Below are 23,559 nucleotides of genomic sequence, written 5' to 3'. Positions count from 1 at the left end.
TTGAATAAAAACTGTATCAAATATGTAGCAGCATCATTAAACCACTTCTTTTGATGATCTTCAAAAGGTTTCATTCAGATTGCTTAAGTAATACTATCATTAAAAGGGTTTTAAAAAATAAACTATTTTCGAGCATGGTCTACCCTTACAATTGCTATTAAGTCTTGTTTTCAAGCAATGATTTGAGAATCAAATATTTAAAGATTTATTTTCCAGTAATATGTTTCTGTAACATATAAATTCAATGTAGAAACACTTTTGTACGAAATATTTGCTTAAAAGTTGGAACTGTTGGTGAAAGGCGAAGGCTTGTTTTGTATCACGATCAGACCAGCTTACTTCTGAGACATTACCGCTTCATTTTGCTTATGCTTGATATAATACCCAACAATGGATTTCACAGTTAAATCATTGGAGCAGAATATAAATGATGAAGTTTATTTTCTATAGAATGGAACCTCTCAAAAACGACGAACCTAAAGTACGCAAATTAAAGCAAAACCGTTTAAAACTTCACTACAAACAGCCCACTTTGCTTCAAACAGAAAAAATATAACTCAGTGTCATCCCTAATAAGAAACACTTTATCCGGAGTATTTTCATTCAGTTTACAAGAAAGTGATAATTTAAAATATATGCAAATTTATATTTGTGAATGTTTGGTTGTCATAATAGCTTACATCGAGACATCTCAAACGTATCTTAGTCTAATGGAAACGGTCGAAGATATTCAATACAATGACGAATACGACTAAGGGTTCTACGGAAACTTTCGGTAACTTTCGGTAACTTTCTTCAGTGTGCCTTAAACGACTAACAAATCAGTTTAAAAAAAACAGATAGTGCTTCAGTGACAAGAGAGAACCAATTTCACTAAGTTTACATCACATAGCAGAGCTTTTGCAAGATATGTCAACAAGCAGTTGAAATGGTATGAAAATTTACAGTTTTAAAGAGAACGGTTGGTTCAAAGTTAAAGGTAAACATCAGAATAATTGTATGCAAAACCACGACCGCAAGGTTGACGTATAACTACATAAGTTGAAGTGCTACCGAATTTCAGTTTGCAATACAACACAAACAAGTTTCAACAGTCAGAGTGCATGCAGATTAAAATAACATTCTACTTTCATTTCTAGTTAGAAAATATTAACTCTTCAATAATTTGTTTGTCTATATAAGTACAATCTGTGTGCTACCTTGACAAAGTGGATTAAGGTATTTTTCTGATAACATAGTTGAAAGCTGTTTTCACACTGGAAATTTAATGACCCAGATATTTTGAATACCAGCATCCCAAAAAGTTTGTGTATTCTCAAAATACGGCAACTTTACATCAGAGGAAGTACCGACTAATGTACCTACTACTGACGCCGCCCGCTACCGCACAAAGGCAACTTTTGCTAAAGGACGTGCCGCTGCATCAGCTGACCCTGCCATTATCGATGCTGATACTCGCTGCAACTGCTGCTGCTTCTATACGCTGCCACTGCTGCTGCTACTGCTAAGTGAAGACTGCTGTAGTCGCTGTCTAGAACTAATATGAGCAGTTTCTGGTGAAACGGGCTCTTTTATAGGCCAGATAGCACATTCCAAATTACTAGGTCTATAACTTTGTCGACCGTGTTTGGGAAAGTTATCATATAACGGCCAATCAAAGCAATCGAAATTCGAGTTGCTACAAGGATTGATCATTTTCAATAGTATAGTTGCTTGCCATATTGGGGCTTTACAATTTTTAAGGTTTGACTATGTGAAAACTTCATTTCTATGCCGATAACAAAAACTGTTCGGGTGTTGTATACTACTGGAGATAAGGTTCTATCATTTAAAGGTGCAATTAATTCAAGAGAAAATATTAACTCTTCAGTTAGGCATTCAATTTATCCTGAGAAGGACAATTTGCTTTTAATTCAATATCGGATAAGATGCTGATCACATCTTTACGTTATCACTAACAATGCGAATAAGGTATTCCTTGTGATAGATAACACAGTGAAAAGCAGTTTTAACTCTCAAAACTTGACGGCTCATGTATTTTGAACGCCAGTTTTCCAAAACGTTAGTGTTGAGGCAACTTTTCATTGGATGCATCTACTACTGATGCTGCCCGCTACCGCACAAAAACAGCATTTAAAGGAAGTGCCACTGCATCAGCTTGAACCTCATTCCATAGCGACTTTCACCTTCATTCTAGCTTAATAATGTCTTAGGAACAATTGTTTGTATCAATGACCCGCATAATCGCAAATTGTCAAAAATTATGAGAAGGTTTTTATACTAAAAATAAAAAAATGAACTCTTTTGTGTAAAAAGATAGAGGTTTATTCAGAAAAGTTGTAGAAGATTTAAAAACATGAAACTTTGTTGAACAAATGAAAATTCTATCTTCATTCGGTACAAAATTAAAAAGTACATTATAATGAACATACTTAAAATTTATTTTTTGTACTCAACTTCTGTTTGTTGCCTTCTACACGAAAGTGTTGTTTAGAGGAAATGTTAGGGCACTCAAAGCATATATTTTTGCCAAAGACCATACATCTCCAGAGCTTTTCCTTACAAAGTTATATCATATTTCAGCTGCTTCTTTCGATAACTTCAACAACGTATGTGTTAAAAAGGGGCACGTGGAGTCATGATGTCAACACTTTTCCTTGAAGTTAAGCTCATTTACTATAAACTTGTGTAGGTTTTATTTGTTCCAATCCACCCATATTAGAGTACGGCGAGCATATGTTACAGTAGGTTTTCACATATTAGAAATATTTTTTTTTGAAAGGTACACAAAAAACACTTTTTCTGTAAAGAGATAGAGGAATGGTTCATTTGGAAAAATTTTAGAACGTTTGAACAAACAAAATTCTTATCTTCATTGAGTCCAGGGCTACAGAGTATTTTATATAAAAGTTACCTGAAAGTTTGTTTTTTGTACTTAACTTTATTTAGTTACATTTTGCAATAAAACGTTGTTCTAAAAAATAATTAAGGCATACAAAACACATATTTAAGTTGAAGATCACACGCCTCTAGGACTATTCCTTACAAATTTATAGCATATGTTAGCTTATTTTTTCGATAATGTGCTATAACTTTGTAAGGAAAAGTTCTGGGATGTGTGGTCTTCAACAAAAACGTGTGTTTTATTTGCCCAAATAATTCTTTGAAACATCATTTTAATGAAAAATGTAACTAACAAAAGTTATATACAAAAAACTAACTTTTAAGTGACTTTTATATAAAATACTCTGTAACTCTGTACCTTTTGAAGAAAGGAATTTTGTTTATTCAACAAAGTTTCATTTTTTGAATCTTCTAGAACTCTTCTGAATAAACCATTCCTTGATCTCCTTACACAAAAAAGTTGTTTTTTCAATTTTTGGTATAGTGAACTTTTCATAATTTTTTTTTTCTTCACAAATTTTTCATAATTTTTTACAATTTGCGATTATGCGGGTCATTTATAAAAACAATTGTTTTGAACACATTATTAAGCTACGGGTAAAGGCGCTATGGAATTAAGTTCCTCTTTTTGCCCCTTTTTGACCACTGTGCGCTGCCACTATCGATGCTGATACGATGCTATCCGTTACTACAGTTGCTGCTGCAGTTGCTTTCCGATACCACAGCTGCTGCTATCCGTTACCGCTGCTATTCGCTACTATTGCTTTCCGCAGAACTGCTGCTGCTGCTACTAAGTAAGGACTGTTGTAATCGCTGTCTAGAACTAATATGAGCAGTTTCGGCTGAAACAGGCTCTTATATAAGTCAGATATTATTATTAATTTATTATATTAAGACCGTTACAAATTTTATTTTCATTTTTTGTCACCCCCCCTTCAAAAATCTTGAATATTGGAAGGAGAAGAAAAAAAAAGCTCAAACCGTTTTGTTCATTTTATTGGTTTTCCGACAGCATAAATGCTTTATTTAGCAACAAGAAAGTCCAGTGACAGCGAGAGTGTCGTCAAAAGGCAAGCGAAATAAATAATAATAATAATAATAATAAAGTGTTATTTTTCAACATTTATTTGAGGGCAAGTTACAAACGTCATAACTTGCACCCAAACTTTGATCAAAGAAATTTCTTTCTTTTTTCGGCTCGGTGTTATTTATTTTTTGCCACCCCCTTTGCTAACTTTGATATTCTTGGACATAAAAAAAATTCGAAATTTGTGTCAGCCTGATTATATATATTAAATTTATTTATTATATTAACGAGGTTTTAACCATGTGTTGGTCATTCGCCTCGAATATAAGTCAGATAGTACATTCCGAATTACTAGGTCCATAATTCTGTCGACCGTGCTTGGAAAAGCAATTATATAACGACTCAAATGTGATTCATTACGTTTTCAAAATAATATGCAAAATGCTCCAAAATATTTCGAGAATCAAGAAAAAATCTTCAGAAATATTCAATTTGTCAAGCCCTAATCAGACACCATGCTAGCAAAGCCCAGCACGCGGAGCGGAAATTCACTTGAAGTCTCAGAAGTACAATGGTCCGATTATGATATATTTTTGGTCCGATCATAATACAAATTCTCAAATCAGAGAAAACGATATACTTAAATGACTCTACGTCGGATTTGCCTCAAACTATTATTTCTGCAAACTGACAGATAGAACTTTCCAATAAATGTATTTTATTTATGATTATATGTAATAAAAAATAAATTAATAATCTAAACTGATCTGATAATGATACATTACCCTACTAAGAAAACTTTTGTCACAAAATTTTTAGATGGTGTGGCCCTAAAGTTCACACTGAAAAAAAATATAGATTATGGCTTTTAAACCACTGCTGTGAAATTTTGTGCTTCTAGCCACCAACATTTTTTCAAAAATTTAAATACGTTTTCTCGTAAACATTACGTTGAAGTGACGAACCCGGTGAGTACTTTAACGTAAGTTGACGCACTTCTACATTGTCTAGAGGCACCAAATTTCATAGGAATGGTTAAAAAGCTCTTATCTTTCTAGGGCCGCATTAGCTTTTGTCGACCAGTGTTATCAAAGAGAAACCCTACAAAAATAAAAAAATAATTCAAACCGTGAAAGGATTCAAATCGCTTTTCGAACTCAATCAGCTCACGACCACTACGTCTGTGTGAACCTGTGAATCTTCGTGGCCAAATGGGAAAACAACGCGATCGGAATCATTGAGCTGCTCGTTATTATCCCGAACGTGCAGGCAAATAACAATTCGTTCTCACGTTCGGAGATTAACAGATTCCGCCCAACCCGGAGCGCACCGTACGATTCATGGGTACGTAAACAAATCACACCCGCGGTTCACTGATTCAGCAGCAACCGGGAGCTAGACAGACAGACGGACAGACAGAGAGGCGGCCGCCGTGCGAAACACACCGTAAGCAACAGCGACGATGATGCTGATGATGATGGTGACGATCTATTTGCCCTACGGGAAAATCTGCTCCCAACGCCTAGTGCACAAGCAAGCACCGGAACAGATCCCTTTCCGATAGTTGCTTAATTAATAAACCATAATTAGTTAGGTTCTGCTTGATTGGCTGATATCGATCTCTGTTCCTTCATCGGGGTTGTCTACTGTCTGGCTGGTCCCGGCAGACGGTTATGCACCGGTTCACTCTGTCGTGTTTCGCGGTGGGTTTCGAGGCGTTCAGGGGAAAGCGTTCTAGTTGATTAATTTTACAGCTCCCTTTCCCTACGCCTGCACTCTTGATCCAATCAGTGTCACGTTGTTTTCCGAACGCTCGATTCTTCCCATGATAAAACTTTACCCCCATGGACCGAGCCTAACATTCGCAGCAGGGGCTTGGAAATTATTCAAATTTACGGCTCGCCATCATTCCCGTAAGTTGTCTTAATCTGGAAGAAGCTCAAAATCGATGGCTGTTTGACAATGATCGATAGATGAACTTCGAAAGCTTCTTCCGTCGAGTCAAAATTTGACCTCATAGATTACATAATTGATAATTCTACACACCACGCAATATCGCGCCTCATGCAGAGCGGTCTAAATTGCCTACCCTTGCAATAAGATAACCTCCCGCGGTCACGACCGACCCACGGGCATCAGACTGAAGCAAATGCGATTTCCCTTTTCCTTTGGAAAGTCCTCAGATAACCACGCCGCCAACATAACGTTTAGCCGTGCCGGTTCTCGCGATGATGCAATTTGATTCACCTCAACCTGCCAACTCCACTCCAGTTTCCCGGCTACACGACGAGCGGAAAGCGAGAACCAGACTCTCACTTACCCTCCCCGTCACGTGTGAAAACAACAACAACAACTAAGTGACGCCTAACTCATCGAAAGTCACAGAAAAGTTGACATTATTGTGATGATTGTGGCATATTAAAGCCACCATTATTAAGGAGTGAAATGTGGTAGTGTTGCCTTTGCTTTATCAAACGTTTTACTGCTTTTATTGCGTGTAAATTTGAGGGCTGTAAAACGCTGAACTGATACATAAATCGTCCAAATTAACTTCTCATTGTAAGTTTTCCAGATTCTTTCGATGTTGGACCACATATAAACAACCGATTGGTCTGGCTTAATATAAAGTTATGGCCGGTGCATTATAGCGACCGGTTGCCCGGTTTTCATTTTAATGCACTATTATTAGCGCACAAATTGCAGTTTACGGCCTTTCCAGAGGGAAAATAAAACGGATTACTAACTCCTTTTTAACTCTAACGCAAACGTTTCTTCAATCATGTTCCGAGTGCTTTTTTGCGGGCAGCGCTATTCCCGGCTCGAAGGCTGTAAATTACCGCGTCACAATGAAATTATGATGTCTTTGAACCCCGCACGTAATTGACCACGTAACTCATTGAAATGCATAGTATGCAAATGACTGTCATCGCTTTATCTGTGTAATGTGCAATCGTTCTCGGCTATGAAGAAAGGCCATCATTTGTCTCTGTCTACCTGTGAGTTCGGTCGGGTTAAGACGTACATTAGCCAAAGTCGCGAACCAATAAACGGCCACTGCGGCTCTCTGCAGTGCCTTCAGAACTTCCTGACCAAGATCATTAGCCTATTCACTATCGGCGGCTCGCAGCCTGCAATGATTATGAGTCGACAGGCGCAGGAGGACAGCGATGCAGTAAAGTCCAACGACCGACCAACATCGAAGCATCTGAGGAGCATCCGGTGACTTCGCCTTAGTGAAGGGAGCTATAAATGGTTCCATCAGCGTCAATGGAGACACCCGTCCCGTGTGGTTAATGGAATTTGATTTAAAGCAAAATTGATCGGCTTTTACTCCTGCTTTGAGATGAGATGTGCCACTCACTCAGTAAAGTGGTGAGATGAAAAAGATTTCTTGGAAAAATGTTTTGTAGCCCACACATGCCGACCAACGCGGAGGGTGGCAGGTAAAATGCGAATCACCTCCAACTCATTTCATATTGAGAGATACTTATCACTAGATATTTATAAGGCTGTGCGAGATTTCGAATGATTTCGTATAATTTCGCAAAACTCGAAATTTCCCGAAATTTCGCGAAATTTCGGTTTCGCGAAATTGCTGAAAAATTTCGTTGAATTTCGCTAAATTCCACCTAAAATTTCGCGAAATTAAACTTCCAATTTCGACGATTACGAAATTTCGCGAAATTTCGGACCAAATTTCCGATGCACATTATTACATTTATTTGGTTTGTGCTCATTGCGACTATAAATTAAATTGAATATATCTCAACAGATATCTGGTATACTAAGTCAATCATAGAAGAATAAACTCTCAGCCGGTAATTTTTGTTTTTAAAGACAAAACCGTAACATCATGCGGCATTTTTTATTCACGCAGAGCATAAAATTCATGTCATCACTGAAGTCATATTCGAGGAATAAGAAGACGTCCAAATGCGCTACAAGGTATCTAGTAATTTGTTTGTAGGAATAAATTTTACGCATCTTTTACGTACATCAAAATGTGGTTATATTTGCAGCCCACAAGGTTAAAGAGGTAACTTTTAGTCTTTCGTTTAGGAGGGCATAGCAATTTCTGTCAAAACTAAAGCTCTGAAGCTCTATCTTACAGGCCAAATGTTCTATGCTACTCGACTTGTAAAAATTTTCAAGCGTTTTTTCGGATTTCTCTGTGTTAGAGGACTCTTCTTCGCACACCGTAGCGTATTTAAATGTGTTTTTTCAGATAGTTCATTGCTATCACTAGGCTGACGGGATATCATGCCTTATAGTGTGCAGACTTAGTGATCGATGTGTCAAGCAGAAATAGTTTTATTGCCTGAATTTTCAGTATTGTTTCAAAACACTCTGACTTCAAAGTCAGCATAGGTTTCAAAATTGCCAGTTACCTTATCATAAATATTTTAAACGTGTTACCAAAAAGTATACTTTATCAATGAATGAATAAAAAGTACATGGTTCGCTCTCGTTGAACACATAACTGAGAAATGTTACTCTTGTTTTATGGGACACAAAATTTTACAATGTCAAAAACAAGTTCAGATTATAGCATAAAAGTGATTCTGACTTTGCACTTGACGAATATACGAGGTAGAAGAAAAGAGAGGTTAGAAAGAACGAGAAATAAGAGAACGAAGATGATTACGAATAACTTAATTGAGTGAAGAGAAAACTATTTGTTTGTTGCATTACAACATTCCATCCTAACTGTTGATTGATTAAAAGAAAAATAATTTTTGGTTTGTTTCAAAGAGGCCGTTCCCAAACCACGTAGTCATATATAGGGAGACGGGGGGGTTATCAAAAGACCACGAAAAATCACGTGGGGGGTGTGGGGGTTAACGAATAGACCACGTAGTCTTTTTTCTGACTTATAATTTTTTATTGCCACTAAGTCAAGACGAAGCTTTCGCAATTTTTTAATTAATAAATTTATTTGACACGACTAATTAATAAGTGTCACGGAAAGTTTGAGAGTTGTCAGCAATTAACTGTAATCAAATTTTTGAAACATATTTCAAATTTATCCGAACGAAGAAATATTTTTTTGTTTTAAACAGGCTTTGCCTTATATGGCATTTACTTCTTTAGAATAATAGTTCTATTTTGCTTTGCGTCGGGATTTATGTTATTTTTCCTGGAAGTATATTTCAATACTCAACGACCGGTAAAACAAATCAACGTTTTGGTCTTAAAAACAATATATAAGACCTGGATGTTCGTGAACTGAAGGAAGAAAGAAAGATGTTTATATTTTGTTCGACATTCAAAAACTTTGTATTTTATTAAAAAAAAACTAAGTTACAAATCCGATATCCGAAAATCACTAAAAGTAAGGTTTCACTTATTATCAACTAAATATTTTTCTAGATGATTTCTAGATGAGTATACAATTTACCATAACTATAAGCGATAGTTATAGGCTAGCCACTTTCAAATGCATTTTAAACTATTAAAAGTTGGTATTTAATCTAAGATGAATTTTTATTTTTGAAAAATCGAGTTGAAGCTCAAGATGTAACTATGACACTATCGACAATTCGATGCAGATGACCAGCGCTGATTTAAAACTAAATTAATTATTTAAACTACGATAAATCCTTCGTTCAGTAGATCGTGGATTGATTGCTTACTCGAAAACGACTCTGAATCTCGCTTCTTATACGGATCCACTGCACAGCTGTTTCATCCAATATCTAAAGACTTTTTCTCCATTATTTGATTATTTTCGAAAAACGATTTAATATTATTTTTAAATTTCATAACTTGAATAATAGTTCATTTTCTCAATTGTTTGATGTTTCATATGTTATATTCAAACTAAACTTACAAAATAACTGAAAATGAAAGTGATTGAAAAAAAAGGAAAAAAAAACCATTGCTCATGAAAAAATACTGGATTGCTCAAAAAAATATTCACACAAGCAACATTCATGCAACATGCAACATTCACACATTTGTCTCTGCAATTTGTTATTAACAATAGCAAAGCTTGGAATGACGAAGTACTGTCCTCTTTTAATCTTTGATGGGTAGTTCAAATCCCTCTCTAATACTTCGATATAACTTCACACATGATAAATGACGCGCATGAAACATCTGACATTTGCGTTTCATCACAGAAACCTTTTATAGTGTTGCGAAACAACATAACAATCCTCATTCCATCACCACCACCTTTGTCTACTTCCCAAGTAACACACAAAACATGTTAGAAAAGACTTCACAATGACAGTAGTCATATAAGAGTACTATAAACGCAATTGAAAACTTGTGTTGTTATATTGTTATTCTCGAGAAGTTCTTTTATAGCATAATTGTATTATATAGATTATTGAATATAAACTACCGCTGCTCGTCTGTAACTTGTGTTTATGATGTTATCAAAACTGCACAGAGAACAACTTAAAATACAACATTTGTGAGAAGTTATTTTTCATCAGTGATTCAACCACATTTCGAAAACAAGCTCGGTTTTTCCTGGTTTTGGAGATGTTTTTCAACAGCATGGGTTAAGCGAACAATAACTATTACATGAATGGCACTTGTTTTCTAAATGTCTACCAGATGTTTACACTATTAGAAAAACTGTGTTTGAATTGCCCAGCCGGAGCAGCCGCACCAATTCAATATTACACGCTTAATAACGATACTACGTACCTGCAAAGTGCTTTGCTTGGTCTTAGTATTCAGCAGCCAACGCTAAATTGCTTGATCAAATTGTTATTGAAATTATTTAAACGATTTCAATAAAACTATTCGAGGTGGGTCAAAATGTGCCATGAAAAGATAAACAAAACGCTTGCAGTGCAACCAATATCATTTCACTTCATGTTACCATATATCTAACAATGTTTTCTAGCTTAACAATACATTAACAATACATTTGCGCATGCGCTGGGTAAATGTTGTCATGGCAACGCATTTGCGCATGCGTTTTGTTATAACGAATTCTGACCCACGAATGCGCAAATTTCTTTATTGCACTGAGTCAGTGCAGATCCACCCAAGAAAAAAAACGACATTGCGATTTACTACGCATGTAAGAAAGAGATGCCAGATAATTGTTTACGAACTAAGCCCATGCGGTGGTGGGGTAAATTGCAATGCAAAATCTGTTTTCCACTGATTGACAAATAGAAAACGGTATCCAATGAATGGCGCATGATTTTTTTTCAGAAGTAACAAACAATGTTTCACCATGAAATTTGACGCGTACGTAGAACTTTGTATTACAAATATCGAAAGGATGATCTAATATTGTTTCTTATTTTTCGGTGATTATTCGAAACGCCATAATCACTATTTTTTTCTTGTTCCTACTATAAATCAGCGCCGTTCGGCAAATTTTTCACTTTGAAGTTTTATGCTTGCGTCAACGATGTTTTGATTAGTTAGCAATTACAACTTGAAAATAACCTGGAGATGTATTTTGCAGCTTCAGTCTAACAAGTTGGCTTGCTTTCATGGAGTTATATAATACTTCATATAGCACCAGTACTTGTTATAGTAGCCTTCAATTTTTGCGCTTTTCTGGTGATAGAGATGTCATGGAAAAGGTAATGTCAACTAAAATCTATAATTGAAGGTTGCATTAGAGAAGTTATCCCAACTGTTCTATAACAACGTGTGTTACTTGGGTTCTTTGTTTTCGTCTTCTTCTACATAAGTAAACAAATACTATTTGATAAAAAATTAAAAAAGTTGGCTTACTGTAGCGCATTTGCAGGATAGTAGATAAACCTATGTTTAATTTTAAAAAATTTAAAAATTTAAGGTCGATATACCAAAATATCTTAAATCAAAACTGTTGATCAGATTTTACATAATGTTCAAAAATAATGGCCAATAGCTTAACCCGATCCCGGCTGAGAGAAATCAGTTATTACCTCAAAAAAATGAAAAAAAAAACTCTTATTACTCATCAAATATAAACATAATTAACACAAACTGTATTGCAAATTAAAGATCGATCTGTACCTTACTGAATAATTTCATCGTGAAAATTTTCAAGTATAATTGTTGAACTTGAATCAAAGTTTGAATGTCACTCGTCGGGAATGGGTTTATCTTATACTCTAAGTTTTTTTGAAACAGCTAAAATTTTCACGTATCAGCAAAATAATTATCCCTTTCTCCGTACATCTTGAACGTCGTAGTACACTTGAAGAATTAATTTGGGGTACAATATGTGCAGCATGTCATGTGAAGGTTAAATGTCTTTGCTATTTTTAAAAATATCGAAAAAAAATTATATTGCTCTATCTTTAAGTACAACTTCTTGAGAACATTTTTGTAAATTTTGTTAGAGCCTTGAGTAATAGGAAGAAAGTTAGATAGATTTCAAGTGCGGCTCGTCACGGCGCTATAAGCTAAACTTGAAACTCGATATGTTGTTTGCATAAAATGGCTTTGCCGAGTTACAGCCGGTTATCTACAATTTTTTTTTATAAATGTTAACGTCTTCGGTCGTAATTGATTTTCTAATAAACAAACAACTTTATGCACTCGAATAACTGTACTATTGAAAAATTACAATTTCAATCATATAAAAATTGCTACACAATTGAAAAAATCCAAACTGCTTATTTTCTCGAGCAAAAAGGTTTATAATCCCCATCATGTTCGTGACATTTTCATAGTCTATCATCAATGAATTACAACATGTACTGCCTTATTCCATCACTAGACAACCTAATTTTGATGTCAATTCCATGACATTACAGAACTTATTGGACATGTAACTATAAAATAACGTTCATAATCGACCTACAGTGGTTTGGTTAACTTTAGATTTCATTTACATGCTTGATATCTTTGATACTATGTCTTTCTTACATCTTAAAATTGCCTTCCACCCTTTATTACGTTTTTGGCGGTTTTTGTCGATGCACCTGAATCAGAACCTATAGCCATGTGCTAATTTAACACGTGTGCCGAATATTAGTTTTAGACGCAATTAGCTTTGATTTCCTTACGACTGGCTTCATACCAGGCGAGAGGAGGTGAGTGGAGGACTAAAAGCAAAGGTAACTTGTAGTCAGAACAGGAGTGTTTGCGTTGCTACCCACAAAAAAAAAAAACAAACTTTAGTGTACCTCAGCTTCAGAGTTTGCTTGGGAAAAAGGCAATTTGAGTAACTTTCGTTTGTCGTGCGCGTGACTGAAAGACAAGCAAACTATATATATTCCGATATTTTTCTAGATGATTTCTAGATGAGTATACAATTTACCATAACTATAAGCGAAAATTTTATCGTAGATGATCAAACTACTTAAACAAATTTTATTTATTTTGATACTCAACAACAAATTAAAAATCATTTTGAATATACTCAACAGAAAAACATATTTTAAAATATTTTCAGGTAAGGAAATTATTATATTTGTTATCAAAAATTAAACAACTATATCTATTTGTTATTTTGGTTGTGAGAAAATGATAATACTGAAAATTCTATTTACAATTTGCGCAATAACTAATAATCAGTTTTCTTGAACCTTAATTTTTTTTATAAATTTTTCATACTTTATTGTACATATATTTGCAGAATAAGATCACAAAATAAAAGACCACGAAAGACCACGGGGGAGTAGGGGGGTATAAAAGGATCAAAATATGACCACGTAGTTTAGGAATGGTCCCAAATGCATTTTATTATTTTTGGTCTCGCAGAAACTCACAGGGCATGTTTTTTTAGGACAAAATTATTTTCTACAACCTTACCAGAGACACTAGTTATGCCAGTCAAACAAACCGATTTAGCTGGAAAAATAATTTTAATCTCGGATTGGACTCTGTGGGTAATTAAAGTATTTTTATAATCAAAACAGTTGGTTTGATTGGCATAGTGCCTTTGGCAAAGTTGTAGATAACAATATTGTCCCTTCAAAAATAAACATGTTGTAAATTTTTTTTCAAATATAACTTTTTTTTGACTCCTTCATCGCTTCGGTAATTTTTTTGTAATTTTTATACAAAAAAAAAAGATTTTTGAAAAATAAGCTTTAATTTTAATGTTTCTTTTACATTAAAAAATGAATTTTTTAGAGTTTTTTTATCGGAAAGATAAAATTACTGTCTAAAACTTTTCCAGAGACGTCACACTGATCAAAAATCTTTTGGCTCTGGAAATATTTATAATCACAATAACCCTCCCAAAATAGCATTTTCAATAGCTTCTCAGCCTATAGAAACGTTTATGCAAAGTTTAGGCCAAATCTAAAATGTCAAAAAATATTGAAACTGGGACATTTTTGTGGAACTGCTCAGTTAAAAAGTTATTTCAAGTTATATTAAAAAATGTGCAAAAATATTGAAAACTTCAAAGTTTACAGAATAGTTAACTTAAATTTTGTTTTCCTCGAATTGATAAAGATGTCACTTAGTCTAGTCTGACTAAACAATGTTAAAAAAAATTCAATAACACTGGTCGACAAAAGCGACAAAAAAGTTGCCCTCCAAAGGTTTTACAGCTTTTAACCATTCCTGTGAATTTTGCTGCTTTTAGAATGCAGAAATGCATCAGAAGGCCGCCGAGGAATTGCTTATCGGATTCGTCGCTTTTACGTTTGCATAGGGCCCATCTCTCATGTTTTCCAGTTCGAGCTCTAGGACAAAACTTGGATTTTGAATGATGAAAGTGCTATGAAAGAAGGATTACTATTTTAAACATAGTTGCATTCAAACCAAAAGAATCAGTTCAGAAGTTTATTAAATTATTATTCACAAAGACATTTCGAGTTTGACCTTTATATCATTTGTATCTATCGAGGTGCTATAACCTGCAATATAATCTGTATAAATGAATGCATCAAGATTTTAGTTTTTAACATTTTTGATTTTCTCGTCATTATCAGTTTATCGATATCTGAATACCTACGGTACTCTTCGTTCTTCGTTAGCGTACGCTCCAACGTTACAAATCATTGTAATGCTATGTTTCAGAAACATTTATTTTATTTTTAGAAATTTCGCGAAATTTCGCGAAATTTAGAGCCCAATATCGTTTCGTCTCGAGAACTCGAAATCCACCTTGATTTCGTTTCGACTAATTTGGCGAAATCGAAATTAAGGGTTAATTTCGTTTCGTTTCGTTTCGACACCAGAAAAGCCAGTTTCGCACACCCCTAGATATTTAAGCACTCTCTTTTTGTCTCTCGCCATTTTAGATGCTTCTACTTTTATGGCGTTCGAATACAAAACGAACAAGGAAATAAAATAATAGTAGAAAGTATTGCTTAAGACAGCTCATTTGATCGATTACTTCATAGCAAGGAGCTGTCATCATATTGGCAAAGCATCTCCAAATGTGTGTTAAAAAAAATAATTTCCAAAGATGTTCACTCTACCAGTGTTGTGGAGTAAGCTTCGCGTGAGACAATAACGAATATCCTGCTTACGGCGTAGTCTCAAACAATTGTTTTTTTTCCGAGCCTTACTTTTTTTTCAAAACTTTCCTTCTGCTCGGAGCGAAACTGAAAGGTAATTCATAATTTTTCTTCCGTAAGAGACGCAGTGTGAAAATGAATCTATTCATCCTAACCGCATAGAAGTAAAAGCTCCCCAACTAATTTTTTTGTCATATTTTCATCTGACACTTCTCTAGAAAGCTAATTTGAGTTCGTCGTGAATTTGTCGCAGCGTCGGAATTTTGGCGAGAGTTTTGAAACCAGATTACCGCACTGCATAAGTTTACTTTTGTGTGAGCTGTGTTAAAGCTAGATATTTATCGCAGAAAATAAAAATCCCAGGGACATTTCTCGGAGAGTTTTTTTCCCAACATCATAATTACACTTGACCCAAACAACAGCGGCTTGGTGGCTTTAAGTGGAGATGGCTTCACATGTACGGCACTGTACGGCTGTGTTTGTGAAGTGGAAAATAGCTCACTTTCCGGATCAAGCTTTAGGGTAGAGATTTTTAGCGCGATTAGCACGAATGAATGCGACATTAATTGGCATTGTACAGAATTTTCCCCCTTGGACCAGGCTGGAAAATACGCCCTACTTTAGATGATTCTCGGGCAAGAAGATGAGAGTGAAACTGCATGTCCTTCTGTAAATCCATTTGCCTGCCAGCCAATGGTTTACCAAAGGGTCGTAATACTCTCTCGGCTGAGGCTGGGTGCGAAGCTGGTCGTATCTTAAATCTGCCCTACAAACTAATGGTGGTTCTTTTTGTTGGTGTTGTTGTTGGTGAGGCTCCAGCTCCGGTTGCACTTGAAACCATTCTCGTGTTAACCGGGAGCAGTTTTATTTCTGCGGATTTACAGCACTTCCGTCCGCCGACAGCTTACAAGTAGGGGAGGATTGTACAAAACGCACCAGTTAAGCATTTGCGCGATTTACAGCGCTTCAAATCATTTCAAAGCGACATTGAACGTATAGGATGATTGTAGGATCTATTTATTGTATTTTTATGACGAAGTTTTTTATAAAATACTCGATTTCATTGTCTTTTTTGGTAAAAAGTACCATTGCCGCCAAACAAGCCCGTGACCAAAACGCACCACAACCAAGGATTAGTATGCTCCAAAGCAGTAGGCTAATATGCCACTAGCTGAAATCAGCACGCGAAGTGAGAAGCGCTTGAAGTCCCGAAAGTAAAATCAAAAATAATGGAACATGCTCTAAGTTGTCAAGCAATCTCCTACAAGCTCTTCATAGTGCATTCTGCCCTTTATTTAATTTTGATTGTTTTTAGGTAAAAGTTGACGAAAGTTAGTGAAATAATTTGAAATACTCATAGTATTATAAACTCCAAAAGTTTAAAGGTTAGGGAAACCATAGTTTTTCGTATTATTTACAAGTCGTTCAATCAAAAACGCTCAAATAAAATTCATGAATAATTACATGTTGGACAGAGCCACAGCCAATTGCACAGTTTTTTGAGTATTTTAGTCACTATGGCACACTTTTTTATATGAGAACTGTAGAGAAGCTGGGTTTTTATGAGAAAAGCGAAAAATTTCGTCATAAAAAGCCACATGTGTAAGCATTTTGGGGAATTAATAGCATGGGCCATCTTACCCATCTGGTGCGTCTTGTACGGTTCTCCCCTACTGCAGCGCAAGTGCAAACGCGAACGGGTCAATTTATACCGAAGTGTGGAAATTCAATTTATCACAAGGACGCTAGCAAATAAGTATGTCTAAAGAAACAAAATACAGTTGATAGGAAAATATAATTTTATTTTTAGAATAGAAATCTGATCTAGCCTTTGTTTATTCACAAATATTTAAAAATCCTGTGGTATTACACTAGCAACTTCTAGGTTTGCGATTTACAAAATTTGTATACTTGATGATATTGCATAAAAAAACTTAATATTTCTATCATTATTTTAAAGCTCAGTTCAATTTGTAAACTTTGTAGAATAAGACGTATTCCGCGCCAACTCGACTGAGAGGCTGGCAACCCTCTTTCAGAATTCAATGCATTTTGTGGGTGTGTAGGCCCTATCACCTTGAACAAATTCTTATAATTTTTGTTTTTGAATGTTTATCAGAACTAACATTTGAAAAGGACTGAAGTTTTTGAACCTTTTTTATAAATCGATGTATTCAAACAGAGAAAAGTTGTTAATGGATAACTTCAAGAGAATTGTCTGAAGCATCATTTGAAAATATTGAAAAAAAATAGAATCTGAGATTCTTCTCTGGAGAAAGTTATCTTGAAAATAAAAAAATATTCTTAAAAAATCGTCATATTTAATTTTTTTTCCGAGGGATTTCAACATCGCTGCTCAGTTGATTTTAGAAAGTTTGCTAACAAATTTTTCTTGAAACAAGAAAAAAAAATTCTTGAGATCGTCCTCTCAGTCTTTTTAAAAATAATTTTCAGAGCAGGATCTCAATCTCAATATTTTAAAATGGACGTTAGGACAATTTCCTCATCGCTTGATAACTTGACAAAACTTTTCTCTAATCGACATTCTTCCCCTCTTATTGTCCACGGGGACAATTTTTTACGAAGAAAAATTAAAATTTTAAAAACTATTTGGGACTGTGGTTTATTTGTCAGCGAAAAATAACAATAATACTTCCAGATTCCGCCCCAAACCCAATAGCCAATATAGCCTAATAGATGAGAAAAGCCATAGATGGAAATATTCCATCATAAATTACCTGAGAAACGCACCAAAAAATCAGAAAAATGCAAAGCAGAAACTGATTCTAAATTTTGGTTTTTGTTTCGAAGTTGGTAGATACTAAGAACAAAAATGATTTCGAACGTTGCATGTGCGGCTACTATGAAACCACTCTGAAGCATTTCAAGTTTTGCTGAAATTTACCAAAAGCGTTTAATTTACCTGGAGCGCTTCTAAAAGCTAGAAAACCCAGTAACATAATAATCAAAAATGCATCCTAAAATTACTAAAAAAATTTACAAACACAAAAGCAAAAAACAACGGAAAGGTTACAATGGAAATTTGTTCTGCATTTAAAAAAAAAATATTCGAAGCAGCAGAGAAACTCTTGTACAAGAAAAAAACATAAAAAAATTGATTTCAAGTTAATATCTAATAATTTGAAAAAATAACTATAAACCACAAAAAATACCAAGCTTGAGAAAAAACTATATGATTTTTTTTTTAAATGCATACTCTGGTAGATGTAAATGGTGTTTCGGCCGAAAATTGGTAAAACAAAAAAATGTGTAAATCAGACATTTCTTTTATTAGAAAATCAAATAAGGTATCTTTGCCAAGTTCAATTCGTACAGAATACGAATAGCGAATACGAATTGCCGGACCTCTCTCCTAACTCCCCCCTTCAAGTATTGAACAGCCTACTTGGTCACTTTGTTCGCCGCAGAACGCTGACAACTGTTTTTCATGTTTTTTGGGGTTCCGCTTGACGAAAGCTCAGTATTTTTCTATCCAGCTCTGCACGAGCGGTAATGGTGAACAGTGCACGCAGCCCATTTTGACGTTTTCTGTAGGTTGAGTATTTTTGAATCGCAATAACGGAGTGAAAAACATAAAAATTTTGCAACGTAGCATAGCAACTTTAATACGCAGTTCTGTTTATTTTTATCTGCGCATGCGCACGACGAAATTTGAATTACAAAACGCCCATTGTTGGTTGAAGTTGCTATGCTATGCTAAGACGTTGTTATAATTTTTACTCCGTTACTGCGATTGAACATTCCCTGACCTACAGAAAACGTCAAAATGGGCTGCGTGCACTATCCGCCATTACCGCTCGTGTAAAGCTGGATAGAGCGGAGTGTGTTGGGAGGGTTCATGTGTTTTAGCACCACTCCATGGCCCTTTTCCGTAATGGGAAGATGCCAAATTCGGTCAAAACAGAACGGATCAACTGTGTTGCTTGAGGAAAGGTAACAGACTTTTTTCAAGCTTCCCTGCACATAAATTTCCTGGTTGACGGGACATTTCACGATTAAAATGTTGCTCTTCAAACCACACTTTTTATAAGTCCGGCTCGTTTTTTAGTTCGATTTTCCGTTGAAGACGACACTCACAGTTGGCTTTTGCGACTTTTGACGACTTTCGCGATTCTGTCTTCCTGGCAGTCGACAAACGTTCTCCAAACACTTTTATTGCGTTTGTGACGGTTGATTTGCCCACATTCAACTATTTTGCCTACTCGTTGTGTGAGTAGTTCGGGTTTTGTGAGCTCCTTCACACTAGCATGTTATCCGCTTTAGAAACATGCTTGAGGCAATGATTAAGTCGATAAAGAAGATAACAGTCTGGGTGAATACAAGCACTATAACACGGTGCAGGTAACATCTCACTAAGTGACACTGCACAAAGGAAAAAATATTTAAAAAAATAAACAACAATGCGAACAACAAGAAACGTTCAAACTATGCCACAAAAGATTAAAATTACTGGTCGCAGAGAAGTCCATATAAAAAACCTTTTGATTAAACAGAAAAAGTCAAAATATGATCAAAACTTGAACAACAAGGGCTGTAAAAAAACTAGGTATTCCAAATTAACTAAAATGCATGAGAACGCTTCAGGAGTCCAGAAAAAAATAAAGAAAATGATCTTGAGGTAAGACCCTAGTCTGGAGAGCCAAAAAATAATAATTTTTCCTGATTTTTTTTTTAACTAAATCGGAACAGTAGATGCTGAGAAAAACTTTCCACTTGTTAGGTGTCGATTTAGAGAGAGCATCCACGTTCCCAGCTTTCAACAGCGTAATACTCACTGTATTTACATTCACGACATGCAAAAAACATCTTAAAAAATTTCAAATTATCCTAAAAAACATACAAGTACCGATGCTAATAAGAGAAAACAATAAAAAACTATATCCTATTTTATCTGAAGTTATTGAGAGGTTTTCAACATGTCCTAAAAACCCTTCAACAAAAACGATGTAGTCACGAATAAAATCATTCCAAATGTATCTAATACACTACTGACTATGACTCTAAAACCAGAATAAAGGTAGCTCGCAGCCTCAAGGTTATATAGTCCGCTTTGCCAAACGAATGGTCATGAGTTCGAATCTCAGTAGAATCAGACCGTTTGGTGTAGGAAGGACTTTACGCATGGGCATGGGTTTATTCTCAGGCTCCCCCATGACCCTTCCCTCACGCTAAATTCCAGAAAAAACTCAAACAGAGTGAGTTCAGGCAGCTATAAATCCGCTCCAGCTCCAGGCAGCTTTAAATGCCGATACTTTGCTGGGAAACTAAACGAGGCTCGGTAAAGAACAGCAGAAGAGTCTATAAAAATAGGCTCGTAAAGACGTGGCCGGCGCTTTAATCGATCATTACAAGAGGGAAATTACTAAATTGTTAATAGCTAACAATGATTCTAAAACCAGCAAATCTGTAGAATTTTTTGGCAGATTTGCATTTTTTTGGAAAAAATATCGTCTCCAGGCGGATATCATTAGCATTTGTGCACATTGCAGCATATTGTGTAACCCCTATTTTTTCTGTTTAGACTTTGAGTCTGTTTGGAGATAAGATTTTTTTATGATATTACCTGGGTGTTTTCTGTACTCCGCACTTCATATTATTGGCAGCATCACTATTGAAGTAAGTGATACGCTTATCATGCATATCCGTGCTTGTGTCTAATTTTTTACCTTTCCATTTCAAGCTCACTGCTCTACAATACCGAGCCTCTGTCCATCCTAACAATATCGCCTAATTACAGTTCCCTGGAGAGAACTTGCATAAGTTACTCACCCCAGTTTTGATTATAGTAGGAACTTCTTTTTGTTAGAAGGAGAGTCAACAGGGGGTACTGTAGAATTCAGATCGAAGGAAGAGTACGTGGTGGGGAGCCTGAGAATAAAAACCCATGCTAAAGCCCTTTGACAACCAAAAGGCTATTCTACTATTCTACTAAGATTCACGACCCACGACCACCTGCTTATCAAAGCAGACTCTGTAATCTTGCGGCTACGGAGCTCCCCTTTGTGTAACCCCTAGAGTTCACGTGGAATGTGGACGACCCTTGACGAAAATGCCGATATTCAAACGTTATTACCTCTCTGGAAATTGGAAGTCGTCATATAAGGCTATCTAGCGGAAATGCGATTATCACAGTTTTATACAGCTGACAGTAACCGAAAGTCGCCATCGTGGTTCAGGCGTTTAAGAATTTTGCTAGAACCTACTTACAAACACACATACAAAACACGTATTCTATAGGTATAATTGGAAGAAAAAGATTTGTAAATCAGCAGTGATCATTTGTAAAATTTGAAAAATAAATGTAATTTCAAAAAATGTGAAATTTAAAAAAATGCAGTTTGCAAATAAATGGATAATTAAAATGAAAACTACTTTGTGAACTACTAAAAACTCAAAAAATTTGCAAAATTTATAATCATAGTTATGCGTGTTAAAAAAACTTTTTTTTTGTTTGGACCGCTTACTGCGACCAGAAACATTGACCTACTGTGATATTACCCGGATGTCTGTCGTATTCCGCAGTTCGATCATTAGCAATCGAGAGTAACTATGTTAGTTTCCTATATTTCATCCATTCTTGTGTGTTTCACCTCTTGTTTTCACGCTTACTATTCCAGCTGCCAAGTATCGCCAGTTAATAATCCATCGGGAGGTTTAATGTATGTGTTCCTCTGGTCGGTTTTATTACAACAAGAAAATACACCCACTTACTTGTCAAATCGGCCTCTGTAACCTGGCGGTTACCAAGCTCCCCATTTTATTATTTACGTGTTCGTTTTGTTTGACTCACATGTTAATTTATATGTATTTTTCTTCATAAACTTTCGCCTGTGAAATTTTATTAAATCATTATCAAATTTGCATTATGATTTGATCGGGAATTACACTTATCCTTCTTTCGTTGGTCTTTTCAGCAGTGCCTATCATAATTAATTTTAAGGTGTCAACGCTGAAGGTAAGCGAATTCAATGTCCTTCGCAGCCAAGTACCCCACGCTCTCAAATGAAACCCAATATCACGCATCGAAAACCTAGGAACAATGACTGCCTTTATTTATTTTGCATAAACATCAAACAGCGAATGCATTTGCAGCTCGACGCAAAGATTCATTGATCTTGACACATGAACTTGCTTACTCTGCCAACAGTAAAATGATTTGACGATCTTGACCATTCCGTTCCATTGATCCAGTTTTTAAATTCATCGATCGAGTGCTTTTGTTTCACTCCCCTTCATTTCCCGCACAATGCCTGGGGGTAAACCTCATATAAAGAGGCGTTGCGAATCGGTAACCGAACCGTTTTAGCCATGAGAGTAAACCACATTCGCTGTTCGATTCAAGATTCAATATTAATAAGAATCAATGAAATCGATTGCCGAGATGAGCGCCGAACCGTTAAAGTCAGTGGTCAAAGCTGTGTTTGTCAGACTCACATCGTCCTGCACGCCTAATTTGCTTCATGTCGTGGTTTTAATTTACAGAAGGATTGGAAGTCTACTCTCACAGGAATAAATAAAAAGAAATTTTAATCCATTGTCAAATTTACCGTGAACCCCCGGTTTGGAGCCACTAGTTCAAGTTGGTTTTGTTTGTCACTTGTTGTAAATGATACTATCAAATTTGTTTCCAATTAGTCTGCTGTATCTAGAAAATTCCATGTTACCAAACGTCAGCAACAATGTTAGTCATCAAAGTTGCAAACACAGCAAATATCACAAATTTGCTGACATCGAATACAGAGCTGGTATCCAATTTATGCCACAGCTCAGAAAGCATTTATGATATTGCTCCAGAAAAGAGAAAATCATCACCGTCTTCGAACCGCTCGTTTTTTCTTCCGGAACCACTAACACTGGCTCGATGTTATCAGATCCTAACCGGTCAGCAGAACCTATCATCATTATGGGGCTTCGGCCCACCGATTGAGACGACTGCTTGCTTGCTATAAGCTGGCTACTGAAAGTTGACCAGTTTCGGCAACCGTCGTCAACTTCATCACGATTAGAAAAGATTCGAACGGAAAAAAGTCTGCATAATGATAGTGTTTCGGTTGATTCCCTGTGTCCAGCTTTTAACGCCAGCTTTACGTTTTTCTCCCTATCGCATTACTCTGTCTGATATGTCGATGTATAATTTTACTATCCTTTAGAGCTATTTAAAAATATTAAAGCAACGAGAATTGTACACACAGTTGGTAATAATCCATGATCTTGAAT

General features: G+C 35.7%; 1 protein-coding gene across 3 annotated transcripts in view; it reads left to right on the top strand.

Moving 5' to 3' along the window:
- Positions 1-23,559, top strand: part of LOC129723262 (uncharacterized) — a 96,209-nt gene that overhangs the window by 4,079 nt on the left and 68,571 nt on the right. Inside the window, exon 2 of one of the 3 annotated variants that reach the window (XM_055677375.1) lies at positions 22,257-22,297. The exons of 1 other annotated variant lie outside the window; for it this stretch is intronic. The gene's annotated coding sequence lies outside the window, so the exon portion shown is untranslated. The remainder of the gene's footprint in view (positions 1-22,256; positions 22,298-23,559) is intronic. One more of the 3 variants, XM_055677376.1, reaches the window with a different exon arrangement.

The sequence above is a fragment of the Wyeomyia smithii genome, chromosome 2 (assembly GCF_029784165.1).
Source record: "Wyeomyia smithii strain HCP4-BCI-WySm-NY-G18 chromosome 2, ASM2978416v1, whole genome shotgun sequence".
Lineage (NCBI taxonomy): Eukaryota > Metazoa > Arthropoda > Insecta > Diptera > Culicidae > Wyeomyia > Wyeomyia smithii.
This window is presented reverse-complemented; position numbering and strand designations above follow the sequence as displayed.